The following is a 14,741-nucleotide window of genomic DNA, read 5'->3' on the forward strand; positions in this document are numbered from 1 at the left end:
CAACCTTTGAACTTCTAGGTTTGCTTGATCCTGAAGACTGGGTGGAACATCTGGGATTGACTGTTGTTTTCTTGTAAGGGGTGGTTGGGAGAAGGGAATTTTGTTACCCCTGGATATTACCCATAGTACCCATGTATCGTCCGTGATTGTCTGCCAGGCTTTTAGGTGCAAGGATAATCTGCCCCTGACTGCCTCCAGAGGCAGACAGTCAGGCCTCCCTTCAGGAGTGCTGGAAGGTCCTGCCAGAGAAGATATCTCTGGCACCCTGATTCTGTGCCCCCCCCCCCGAAACGAGATCAGTGTCTTCCATTATTATTTCCCCTTCTGCCTTTGGGGAAAAATCTCCATGCGTGTCAGGTGAAACTCCATGGGTATTCTGGAAGCACATCTTCCCGCTCTTCTGACCTTTAAGGTAAAGTCTAGAGGGAGCGGAAAATCATACTCCCATGGCAGAGAGAGTTTTACCATCCCTTTCACACCTGGTAAGAGTCTCTTTTACCTGAGGCCTGAACAGTGATGAGCTGTCAAACAAGGTATTGGTAAAGGAGGACTTGAAGGGCTCCACAAATTAACAAAGGCACATCCAGGAGTGTCTATGCATGGCAACGCCTGTGCCTGCTGCCCTACTCACTCCATCTGCTGCATAAGAGATCAGCCACATCGACAGTTAACTAAAGAAGTCAAGGTCACAAGCTGCGAACCTGCCTTGCCCTCAGCTCCCTCAGCTGTAGGATCCTGTAGGGTATCTCCCAACTCCTTTAGGAGATCCCTCTGAAGGCATGTACAGTGGGACAAATAATTCAGTGACCTAAGAGTAAAGTCCACTGAAGAAAACATATGCTTCCCATACCTGTCCATCGTACTTGACTCTTTGTTCGGCAGATGGACAGAAGAAAAAGTCTCTGCTAGTTCTTTCTTGGTGGCTGCTGCCACTACCATAGCATCAACAGGCACACCCTTAGACAGAAAAAGCTTATTGTCTGGAGCAGTTATGAATTTATTGGGCCTCATTGGAACTGGTTCCATAGTTTCTGGAGAGCGCCAAGCCTTCTGACTCACTAAGGTCAACAGTGGGTCAAAAGGCGGAGACACCCAAGAGGTGGAGGGTGGGGAACCAAATGCATCCAGGTACACAGACTCATCCTCGGAAGGGGCAAGAGATTTCCACTTACCCCTCTGCCTAAGGATTTCCAGGATGTCTGAAAAAGAGACATCCTTAGAGGGGGTCCATGGGGACCCTTCTGAGTCCTCCAAGTCTATGTCTGATGTCAGGGGACTCAGGAGAGTCCAAATGCTTCCTCTTACACTTCCTCTTCTGAGGGACTTCCTCTGAGGGGTGTCCTGGGGAGGTTTCAGAAGAGGTGGGGTCGCCCAATGGGGCATCCTGGAGCATGGGTTCCTTACACTTGGGGGGGGGGGTTGAGGCAGACATCAGCATCGAAGGAGAAGGAGCAAATGGAGCCAAGGGTGGAGTAGTCTCAGAGGACAGCGCACTCCTCATCAACTTGAAGGCACCATCATCCCAGCCCGAAAGAGCCTCCACCTCCAAAGAGCTCAGAGATCTCCTCCGAACCAAGGGCAATGGCTCTGAGGCTGATGTAGAAGCAGAGCTCACCTGCGCCAAAGCTTTGAGAGGGAGAGTAGGGCCAGACAAGGGTCTGAAGCCATTCCCTCCCTCAGAGCCGACGAGAGAGCATCGGCCCCCAGATCCCTCAATAGACTGGGTTAATGAGGAGATTGGAGCAGAAGGTGGAACTAAGAGATTGGTGGTAATAGGAACTGACAATTCCACCACAACAACTTCTATGCACTCCGACTCTGAACTGAAGAGAGCCAGAGGAGGAATCAACAATGATGCAGGTAGGGCTGTTGGCACCACTTCCTTATGGGCTGGGCTCAATAATAATTTAGTTAATGCCGGTGTCTTGAGAAGACACTATACCACCCTTTCCACATCATCATTCGAAAGAATCCTCAATGACCGACAGGAATGGGTGGAAGACTGATGACTGCCTGCCACAGATTGCAAGAGCGGAGATTGTAGAACAGACAACACTGGCTCCAGAGAGGGAGACCTGGTTCTCTTGTGAGTCCTGACTGGCTCCAAGACTGCTAATGGAGCTGCTGGAGAAAGACCCTTGTCAGAACCAACACTCGGATCCAACAAACCTGAAGCTTTGTACTTTGCTTTGCATGACTCCGAAATCGGAGCCAAAAAGGACGATGGCTTAGTGGACTTGTCCTGTTTTTTTGCTGGCTGACTCCCCTCAGTAGAAGCATCCAAGGGGCCCTTTAATAAGCTTTACAAAATCAGGTTATTCTTTTCTCTCCTGTAGGACCCGAGAACTGAAGACATGACATATAGAGCACGAGTCCTGCAGGTGAACAGCACCTAAGCAATATACACAGCTCGTATGCCTGTCTGTAAGAGACATTTTTTGGCAGCATGAGTCACACTTCTTAAAACCCAAAGGTTTTGACTATTTTGTGGAATCCTTAGACATGGTATGAGACCAATGTTATCAATTTACAAGAAGGAAACTAACACTACACAAGTTAATTGACAAAAAAACTTAAACACAGACAAAGATTTTCTTACTTTTTTTTTTTTTTTTTTTTAGAAGGAAGGAGGGAAGGGGGAGAGCCTATAAGCAAAAAAACATCAAACTCCTTCAACTGAGGAGAGCCTCTAACTTAAACAGCTGCTCCTAGAAAAGAGAGAAAGAGGGAAAAAAAAAGGAAAACGCCCATTAACTAACATGGGGCTGAAAGGAGAACCTTCTAAGTTAAACAGGTTCACAAAGACAAGGTAGGCCTAAAGGCAAATGATGGCCACAAAAACAACAATAAACAGCAATGGAAGGTTACAAAGAGCGCTAACCTATGAAGAAGAACATTCTAACACTCAATAACTACAATATCTAACAATATATTTAACCAAATGTGTGAAAATAGACCAAAAGAAAAAACACTTAGCCTGAGCTAGTATTCAACAATCTCAACAGTGCAAGCAGCAGACGAGATCTGGGTAACTACCGCTAGGCATGTTGGGATAGGGGCAATCCTCAAGCCATTAAAAGCTCTTGAGCTATAGTATACAGCTGAGTTGGAGCCGAGGATCAGCTCTGAACCCAACCAGCAAGAACGAAGGTGAGATAGGGACAACATAACATCATGGAGTTACTGCTGCTGCTGCCGTTGTTCCATGACCTCAGTCTAGAACACATAAAATGTTCATACCACATTTGATATATCATGGACAACACAAAATAAAAATAGCAAAGCACAATGGAGTGGACAAGGATACTATGTAAGAAATAATGGATATCTGCTGTCCTCGCCTGAGGCACCATGGGAACTGGGGAGAACTTATTCCAGTGGAAACTAAGGTATATGTAGCTTTATGTGTACTAGCTACAGAAACATTTCCATTACCCAGGGAAGTCATAGGATCATAGGATCATAGGAGATTACCAGGCTAATGGCTCTGGGGCCCTTACAAGCCTAGCCAAGAGTTTATCCCCCCAAAAAAACCCCAATCAGTACCTGTCACCCCTGAAAGTCACAGTGGAGATTTCACATACTCTGCTTCTGTAATCCTCCACTGGTTTATCAAAGCAATGCTGCAACAAATGGTGGAACATCCACATACAGTAGAGCAGAGAGCTATGACCATACAAAAATTCTATGCCATAGCACATTTTTCTGATATACTGGGGGATATAGACTGCACTAAATCTGAAATAAAAGCCCCACATAATGAATGGGGAAGGAGGTACATAAACATAAATGTTTATCACTCTATTACCTGTCAGTTGATCTGCAATGCACAAGATTTCATGTACAATCTGAGTACAGGTCATGCTGGCAGACCTGTGATTTGTATCTAAGGTTTTCAAGGAGCAATTTTCCACAAGGATATTTAGTGGGGGATGTAGGATATGCACTAGAAGTTTGTCTCATGACTCCTATGAGAAACGAGTACAGTCCTACTGAACAAGTTTACAATACTACACACGCACAGATTTAAATTATCACAGAGTATGTATTTGGGCTGCTCATATCATGGTTCCACGGTCCAGATACATCTGGAGTTGCAGTACAATATAACTTTGGCACATCTGGCAAAATACTGACTGTCTCTGTCATCTTACATTTTATTACACTCAGAAAGCAGATGTAGTAGACTGGGCCAGCAAACACAGATGACAACCTTGCAGTTGTGGATGATCATGGTAGGCAGAGGGATGTGCAATATGAAATGGCACTGGTTAAGAGGTAGTGAATAGCAAACAAACTAACAACTTAATAAAAAATATGAGCTGTGTACAAAAACAGTTACATTTATACATGCAAACATACTAGTCTTTGCTTACCCATGGAATGGTTGGCTAATCAGACATAGGCAATCCCAGGCTATGACATTCTTAGCAGCAATAACTAAGGTGAGTAATGAATCTGCAGTTGTTACATAATTGCTTACCCATATTTCTGTACAGTATTTTTAGTAAAATTCAACAATGATCATCTATACAGGAATGTCATAAATACTATCTGTGACTAATATATGCAAATGAAACACAAATATTATACTTACATATGTATTAGCTTTTTGCCTGTGCTTCAGACATAATCAACCCCATGTCAAACAACCCATAGTGGGTAGGACAAAGTCAACATCATATTCACTGGTAGATGGTCAAGCATATCTGTACAAGTATATGACTACAAATGAAAAGAGAATCAGCTGAGACTCAAATGACAAATTGCAATCCAACAGTACAAAGAAAAATGGTATTTGCTAGAAATATGCATTGCCTGCTCACTACTGTGCATCATACTTAAGTAGCCCAAGTTAGACACCTCAGGATGGCTAAAAGCAATCTCAATATCTTCAGCACAAAGGGACTCAGCAAGCTAAACTACATAAGAATAGAATGTGTCAATTATATAAATATAGTTTCAGCGAATGCAAAAAGAACAAGTACGTTTCGCCAAACCTACTTTTCTAAACATTGCAGTTTTCTCCACTATTGTTCAGCCTCAGAGTCTATATATATATATATATATATATATATATATATATATATATATATATATATATATATATATATATATATATATATATACACACACACACACACACACACACACACACACACACATCTGGGGGATGTGTGGGTATCCCCCACATAGAAGGGTGCAGCAGGGCTTGCCACCCTGCAAAAAAGTTTATTGCTAGAGGTGGCAATGTGAGGTATTGCCAGCTATGCCAGGAGAAGTAGGGCAGTGGCTGTATAACATATGCCAGCACAGCTGGCTTTAATGTTGTAAATAACTGTATGCTATGTGTATATCAAACTGATTTGTACAGATGCTTGTGTTGAAAAATGTATTTGTAAAGCTGCTTGTGTTAAAAATGTACCAACAGTGTACTCTACTGGACAGAAAAAGAATTATGCATGTATTATTGTAATTGTTTAAATGTATATGCTTAAACAGAGGATGCTGGAAGAGAAGACGTTGCTCTCAATCAACCTTACTTTGAGAAATACGAAGAAATTAAATTACTTGGATTAGGCCATAAAGATGTTATCTCACAGTTTTGAATGAATCCCGAGAAGCAATGTCTGTAAAAAGCATGGTTTGTTACTGTCTGTAGGAGGAGTAGAAGTTGGTAATTGTTTTATGACATCCAGAAGCTGCACCAGATCCGAGCAATGCTCTTGCATGTGTATTATTGACATGTAAGAGCTACATCCTGGCAGTTTCTAGCAATGGAGGGGGGGATGCATGGGAACCTGAAGTCAGACAACCGGATGTGTGTGATGTCATTCTGTACAGAAATAATGTTTTATTATTAGGTGAGACTATAGTCCTAGAGCAGTCTCTTAGAACCTGAAATAGAAGGATCCCTCACCTAGTTCATCTTGCCTTGCTGTATTAACTAAGTAGGAACAGTAATTCTCTAAGTCAGTCAGGAAAATATAGTGAGAATAGTTAAGTATTGTTTTCTGTAACTGTGTGAATCTTTCCAGCTGTGTTATTTGTAATATTTCCTGTGTTGAAACTCTAGTGTTTCCTGTAAATAGATATTTTGTATTTTTGTGTTCTATTATTTACTATTCAACATTACCATTTGTATTAATATTAATATTAATGTCACTCAGTATACTTGGGTACCCTTGCAAGAGCCTTGTGTAGCTGACTTTCTTGTATCTGGTGGCAGAGATAACTACCTTATAGTCTGGTCAGAAGGAGGCACAGAGGGTAAATCTGTGTCAGCCTTCCCCAGGTGTGTGTGTGTGTGTGTGTGTGTGTGTGTGTGTGTGTGTGTGTGTGTGTGTGTGTGTGTGTGTGTGTGTGCGTGTGTATGCGTGTGTGTGCATGTGTGCATATGTTTGCGTGCGTGCGTGTGTGTGCGTGTGTGTGTATGTGTGTGGGTGTGTGTGTGGGCGTGTGTGTGTGTGTGTGTGTGTGTGTGTGTGTGTGTGTGTGTGTGTGTGTGTGTGTGTGTGTGAGAGCTACATGTAGCAGGGAGACAAAGCACTGGTTTCACAGAGAGGGTGCTGGTGGACTTGGCTTGGACACTCAGCTTAATCATGTAGCTGTGCTAGTGGTGAGGCTTACTAGGGCCCTGGAGGGAGACAGTTATAAAGAAATCCTGACCCTGGAATGACTGTGTTCCCTGTGTTCTCTTAAGGGGAATTGTGCATGATGCAGAGAGGTCTACATCTGGAAATACTGAGTGTATACATTTGTATTCCAAGTTAACATACCTCTCCAGTGACAGTGGTGAAGATTCTGACTCCTTGATTACTGTCCCAGACTGGGGCATCACACATTGGTGAGCAGTGGTTTGGATATTATTTGAACTTCTGTAGCCTGTAGGCAGTTGTCACTGAAGGTGGATGTACTCTCTAACAGCCATAAGGTGAACATTCAGAGTTTAATTTCATAACAGATTAACTTACTTTTCTTGTTGGTTTAGTTTAGTCAGGGAAAGCAGGCAAAGATGTCAGCAGAGTATTATGGCAAGCTGACAAAGAACCAGTTGGCCAAGGTGTATGAAGCCAAAGGACTGGTGCATGCCAACCTGATTAAAGAGGAAGTTATTTCATCTTTAGTCACAGCTCAGACCACCAACCAGGAGGAGATGGGAATGTGCAGTCCTCAGAAACAGGACAGTTCAACTTTTACTCAAAGGACTAAAAAATCTATCTGGAGTTAAGGAGACTTGAACTGGAGGTCAAACATTTGGAACTAGAAGCAGCAGAGAAACTCTGATGTTTGGAGGCCAAAAAAATGAGAAACTGTAACATTTGGAGGCTAAATAAAAAGAGAGACTGCAGTGTTTGGAGGCCGAAGAAAAGGAGAAGCAGCATCAGCATGAGAGGGAGATGCTGTCTCTTCACCAGGGTCATGGAAGTAATGGGAAAGGGAAGATCTGAACCCCAAAAGCAATAAAGTTCAATAAATTTCTCCCACAATTTACAGAGGGAGATAATTTTCATAGTTGTATTCATATATGTGTAAAAGAGTATGTAAACAGTTTAATGTTGATCAGGGGCTCTTGGTATGGTTCCTGACCCCTTACTTCATGGTAAAGTTGTAACTGCTGTTTCTAAATTGTCTGATATTGATTGTTTAAACTATGAAAAAGTAAATAAATGTTTACTTAAATGTTTTACGCTAGCACCTGAGGCTTAAAGAAAAAAAGGTTCATGAGCATAGACAAAAGGCAAATGGAAGTGTGTGCTATTATATTGCTGAGTTACACTTATTTTCATAGGTGTGTGAGGAGGTGTCAAGCACCACTTTTGAAGGGATGGCAGATTTTTGGTGAGGGAACAAGCCCTTAGCAGTTTACCTGAGGACATAGGACATGAGAATCTGGTTGGCAGACCAAGAGTGTAACTCTGCAGATAAGCAGGGATCTCTACTTAGCAAGCAGGAAATTACTGCACAGGAAAGGGACACCCAGTGCTACACATGGATATAAGAAAACGCATGGTGGGCAGCCTAAACCACTCCAGCAGAGTCCATCAGTAACAGAGGAAGCCACTAGTTCAGCTACACAGCCACGATCAAGAGTTAAATGTTTTAAATGTAAGCAGTGGGGCCATGTATCATATAGATGCCCATGGAGGCAAGGTGGGGAACAAAAGGAGGGGAACTAGCAAGTGGGAATAACAGTATGCCAGTGGTAAGTTGTCTGGAAAAAACAGGGGTACCAAACTAACATCAGAGTTTATGTCTGATCTTAGTGGATGGAAAACAGGCCACTACTAAAAGAAACACAGCCTCTGCAATAACTATTATGAAGTCTGCAGTGGTTTAAGAGGATTAGTATTTGCATGGGAAGTCCATTCCAGTCAGAGCTTTAGGAGTGACCCTGTTATATATACCTTTGGCCAGGGTTCACCTTGAGTGGGAGGGTAGAAAAGGAAGCAAGCAAGTAGGTGTGTTTGAGGATATCCTTGCAGATGTCTTGATAGAGAATGATGTTGATAATGCAGTACCTTTTGTGCATGCAGTTACATGCAGTCAAGCTTGGAGACAGGCATGTGGTCTGGTAGTCTGGGGGAGAGTTGGTAATGTGGCTATTTCAGGGAGGGAGCTATCCTGTGACACTGAGCCTGAAAGTGAACCACAGCTGCTGGTAGGTACTGATGTTCCCGTGGACAGAGTGACTGCAAGGGCAGAGGTGAGTGGTAGTACCCACACTGACAGTGAAGCCCTGCTGTCAGAGGAAACCATACTTCCTGTGGAAGGGGAACTGGGAAGAGTCACAAAAGTAGAACTGAGACAGGCACAGCTCTCAGACCCTACAATACAAGGCTTGAGGGAAGTAGCTAAGGAGGCACCTGATTCTCAAGGAAAGGGAGAGTCTGTCTGTATTCTGGAACAAAGGGTTACTGCATAGAGAGTGGACCCCTGAGGCAGGGCTAGAGGGTGAGATAATACAGCAGTTGGTACTGCCTAGAGCCTACCATCTGGCACTTATACTCATAGCCCATGACAGGTACTGCCTAGAGCCTACCATCTGGCACGTATAGTCCATGACATTCATTTTGCAGGTCATATGGGCATAAAGCATACCAAGAGACTTATTATGCAGAACTTTTATTGGCCTGGGATTGCAAAGGATGTAACACAGTACTGCAGGACCTGTAAGCATTGCCAAAAAATAGGCAAGACAGGAGACAAGGTCAAGGCTCCTTGGATGCCTTTGCCTGTGATTTAGAAGCCATTTCACAGGGTAGCTATGCATTTTCTGGGGTCTCTGAGTACCCCATATTCCACAGGGAAAAAGTATATCCTAGTGGTGGAGTATGCTACTAGATACCCTGAGGCATTGGCTCTGTCCTCCATTGAGGCAGAGAAGGTGGCAAATTGCTTGTTAGAGATTTTCAGCAGGGTAGGTTTCCTTTGAGAAATACTGACTGACAGAGGTACAAATTTCATGTCAGACCTGTTGGGTTGTCTGTGGAAGAGCTGTGAGGTGAAGCACCTAAAAAAACACCCCTACCATCCACAGACTCATGTTCTTGTGGAGAGGTTAAACTATACTCTAAAGATTATGCTATGGGCATTTACTGATAAGTTTAAGAAAGAGTGAGACAAATATTTGCCCCATCTGCAATTTGCATACAGAGAAGTACCCCAGAAATCCACAGGTTTTTCTTCCCTTCAGTTGCTGGATGGGCATAGGGTGAAGGGGCCTTTAGATTTGATTAATGATGGGTGGGAATGTGAGTGTAAATCCCACAAGGAGTCTGTTGTGGCATCTGTCCTAAACCTAAGGATAAAGCCTAGGGAAACCATGGGTTTGGCCTAGGAGAACCTGGCAGGAGCCCATCAGCAGAAAAAGATGAGGTATGATAGGAATGCTCAAACCTGAGAGTACGCTATGGGACAGCAGGTGACAATTCTCATTCCTGTCAAGCACAATAAGCTGCATGCAGCTTGGGAGGGACCCTTCAAAGTGGTAAGGATGGGCATAACTGCTAGGCAGGAGGCAGGGACACAAATTGTACTATGTTAACATGATGAAGCCTTACCATAATAGGGAGGCTGATGAGTATTTGCAGTGGATGGCAGGAGAAGACTGAGGGGGGTCTGGTGACTGATCAACTCAGTGAAGCTCAGACTGATACCTCACTGGAAGGGGTAGCAATGTCTCAGTGACTATCCCTTATTGAGGTGAGAGAAATCTGAGCAGTGTTACAGGATTTTGGGGGCATGTTCTCTGGGAAACCTGGGTGCATCCACCTGGTGCAGCACCATGTAAATACAGGACACAAGGGCCTATCAGGCACACCCCTTACAGGGTGCCTGATGGGGCCAGACAGAGTCTGAGGGAAGAGATACAGGAAATGTTAGAACTGGGATAATCCAGGAGTCCGGCAGTCCCTGGGCCTCCCCAGTGGTGCTGGTGCCAAAACAGATGACAGTACCAGGTTCTGTGTGGACTACAGGAAACTAAATAGTCACACAGAGTCAGATGCTTACCTCATGCCTAGGATAGATGAAGCCTTAGAGAATCTGAGTGGGGCTAAGTATCTGACCATTATTGATCTGACCAAGGGCTACTGGTAGGTGCCCTTCATTCCTACCACTAGACAGATATCAGCCTTTGTGATGTCTTTCAGATTATACAAGTTCACAAAGATGCCCTTTGGGATGAAAAATGCCCCAGCAACCTTCCAGTGGCTGGAAAATTGTATCTTAACAGGAGCAGGAGATTATGCCCTTGCTTACCTGGATGCTATTGCCATTTACAGCCATTCCTGGTATGAGCACCTTCAGCATGTCAGGGAGGTCCTTGAGAGACTGCAAAGGTCAGTGTTGACCATTAAGCCCAGTAAGTGTTAGGAGGTTATGGCAGAGGTCTACTACCTGGGACATAGAGCAGGGACTGGTAAGATCAGGCTAGAATTTGCCAAAGTGGAAGTCATTCAGGTGTGACCTGCCTCTGTTACTAAAAAGAAGGTGAGGACATTCTTGGTGATAGTGGGGTACTATAGGAAGTTTGTTCCCAATTGTAGTACAATAGCTGCACCCCTCATAGACCTGACAAGGGAAATCACACCAGACAAGGCAGTTTGGACCCTGCCTGTGAGCAGGCATTCAAAAAGCTTAAATGGGCTTTGGGAGGACCCCATTGTGTTAGCTTGTCCAAATTACAGCAAAAAAATTGTTGTACAGGTGGCTGCTTTGAACCATGAGGTGGGGACTGTACTCAGCCAGGTTTCCTCAGATGGAGGGAGAATAGCTCTCAGTGGTATATCTCAGATGTAGGCTCAAACCAAGGGAGAAATGTTATGCAGCCATAGAAAAAGAATGTCTAACTATAGTATGAGCATTGCAGAAATGTCAACCCCATCTGTATGGAAGGAAATTCACAGTAGTTGCAGACCACGGTCCCTTAACATGGCTACATTAAGCCAGCCAACAAAATGCCAAATTACTATAGTAGAGCCTAGGGTTGTAGGCATATGATATGACAGTTCAGCACCATAGTGGGATTAGCAATGCCAATCCAGATGGGTTCTCAAGTCAGGGTATGGGGTAACATATTCCCAAATAAGCTCATTCCTCTCAAGCAACATTTCTCAAGGGTCACTTGAAAAACTAACTAGAGTTATGAAAGGGAGGACAGATGTGATATTGTGAGGTATTGCCAGTTATGCCTGGAGAAGTAGGGCAGTGGATATTTAATATATTCCAGCACAGCTGGCTGTAATTTTGTAAAGAACTGTATGTCATTTGTATATCAAACTGAGTTGTACAGATGATTGTGTTGCAAAATGTATTGTAAAGCTGCTTGCATTAAAAATTTGCCAACAGTGTGCTCTGCTGGACAGAGAAAGAAATATAAATGTTTTATTGTAACTGTTTAAATGTATATTTTAATAGATGATACTGGAAGTGAAGAGGTTAAACTCAATCTACCTGCCTTTGAGAAAAAGTAAGAAATTAAATTACTGGGCTTAAGCTACAAAGATGTTATCTCACAGTTTTGAATGAAGCCAGAGGCACAATGTCTGTATGAAGCATGGTTTGTTAGTCTCTGTAGGAAGAGTAGAAGTTTGTAATTGTTTTATGACTTCCAGAAGTTACACCAGATCTGAGCAATGCTTTTGTGTGTATATTATTGACATGTAGGTGCTAAATCCTGGCAGTTTCTAGCAATAGGGTGCTGCATGAGAACCAGAAGTCATATGACTAGATGCATGTGATGTCATTCTGTACAGAAATAATGTTTTAATATTAGGTGAGACAGAAGTCTCAGAGCAGTCTATTTCTTGGAATCTGACATAGAAGGATCCCTCACCTACTTCATCTTGCCTTGCTATATTAAGTAAGTAGGAACAGTAACTCTCTAGATCAGTCAGGAAAATATAGTGAGAACACCTAAGTATTGTTTTTCTGTAACTGTGTGAATATTTCCATCTGTGGTATTTTTAATATACCCTGTGATTGAAACTTTGGTGTTTCCTGTAAATAGATATATTGGGTTTTCATGTTCTATTATCATTTATTATTAAATATATTTACATTTTTCATTGTGGCTGGTCCTTCACGGAATATTTAACCTTTGAGAGTACTTATATCTACTGGTGACACTCTGGCCACTCCTGAAGCCTGGGTGTTTGGTCAACATTACCATTTCTGTTAATATTAATTTCACTCAGGATAATTGGGTACCCTTGCAAGAGCCTTAGCTAGCTTTCTTTGTAGTGTCTGGTGGCAGTGATAACTACCATATAGTCTGGGCAGGAGGGAGCACAGTGGGTAAATCTGTGCCAGCCTTTCCTAGGTGTGTGTGTGTGTGTGTGTGTGTGTGTATAAATCAAATCTCACAGTGTGTGTGCTTGTGTGTCAGCTATTTAGAGCAGGGGCACTGAGCACTGGTTTCACAGAGAGGGTGCTGGAGTACTTGGGTTGGTAACTCAGCTGAGGACTTTACCTTATAGTTGTGATAGTGGTGAGCCTTACTGGGTCCCTGGAGGGAGACAGTTATAAAGAAATCCAGACCCCGGGTTGAATGTGTTCCCTATGTGCTCTTAAGGGAAATTATGCTTGATGCAGAGAGGTTTGCATCTGGAAATACTGAGTGTATCCATTTGTATTCCAAGTGAATGTCTCTCTCCAGTGTCAATTCTGAGAATTTTGGCTCCTTGATTAATGGCCCAGATTGAGAACATCACAGAAATATTAGCTGAAGGTAGTTTTGCCGAACTGTATTTGATTTGTTTCTGTTCACTTAAATTACCTTTTATGACTTCTAATGCTACTGCTACTAGTAAAACTACTTCTACTACAATTACCACCACCACTACTACTACTACTACTAAAACTGTGTGCGTGTGTGTGTGTGTGTGTGTGTGTGTGTGTGTGTGTGTGTGTGTGTGTATGAGTGTGTGTAAAAGAGAGAAAGAGGGAGATGAGATCAGAGTATTAAATATGCACTGTCAGGAACAGTATCAGATTCGGTAAAAAAAATCAGTTTTGAAGAATATTTTGTGTGTGTGTGTGTGTGTGTGTGTGTGTGTGTGTGTGTGTGTGTGTGTGTGTGTGTGTGTGTGTGTTTGTAGGTGTTATAGTCAACATGTGGTGTACTGTGTGTGGGTCTGTAGGAATACAGCCACAGCATCTTTGCTTGCACTATGGCCTGGAATCCTGGAGAGGTGTGAGCCATGCATGGTAGAGGTTCCACTTCACTGTTGCCACCCCTGCCCCAACCACATAAACTACCTCTGCCAAGAGTTCACTGCTAGCTCTATGACCCTGAAAAGAAGTTGGGGTGTTATCTGAATGTGAATGATGTCTGGTGGAAGATCTCTTTTCATGACTACATCCATGACCCCATGACTGACCACATCTGGGTGTGGACACATCCACCACAGACAGAGAAGGAAGTAGTAACTCTGAGACAGCAGGATCTGGCATGCCTACAGCCTCATGGATGATAACATATTGGCTGTTCAGCCTCAAGGATGCTGCCTCACTCCCACCAGACTTTCCATAACAGACACTGCATGGTCTCTCCAAGTTTTTTGGGTTTCTAATACCATAGTGGGAATGGAACCCATTCTTAAGTCAAGTTATAATTAAAGTTCATGAATTTACTATCTCAATTTTTTAATGTTAGCCAAAAGTGCTTTTTGCAGCACCTGTAATGTGCGCAGAAGTGATTCCTTCTGCAGTTCATATGGAGTTCCATGTGTTGGTAGCACATCTAAATACATCTGTAAGTTCTTTTTTATTAAATCTGTTGGTTCTACTACTATTGGAACTGTCTGAGTATCTTTTTTCCACACTGGTCTCATTTCTGCTTGCAAAGTCTGGTATTTTATACCTTTGTGTTTTTCTGTACGTAAGATACTTTAATCACCGGCTGTAGCAATTTCAATATTCAATGCTACTTTTATCTTTTTTTGGATAGCTGTATCTGGTTTTCTTGTATCTGTTTTTTGAACTGTTAGTAATGGGTAATCCCATGTGATATAAACTTCATCATACTCTAAGATGTTTTTTTAAAAGCTAGCACTGAATTTGCAATCAAACTTGAGTGCTGTAATGCTCTGTGCATCACTTAAGCTGTAGCAATTGCTACAGTTTTTTTTAACTAAAACCTGATTGCTGTAGTGCTTTGTGCAGGCAGGGTATAAACTGTAGCAACTTTTTGCTATATTTGTAGCAAGCAGTTTGCTGAAATTGGCAAAGGAACC

Source organism: Protopterus annectens, chromosome 10.part0 (assembly GCF_019279795.1).
Source record: "Protopterus annectens isolate FY-2018-M chromosome 10.part0, PAN1.0, whole genome shotgun sequence".
Classification (NCBI taxonomy): domain Eukaryota; kingdom Metazoa; phylum Chordata; order Ceratodontiformes; family Protopteridae; genus Protopterus; species Protopterus annectens.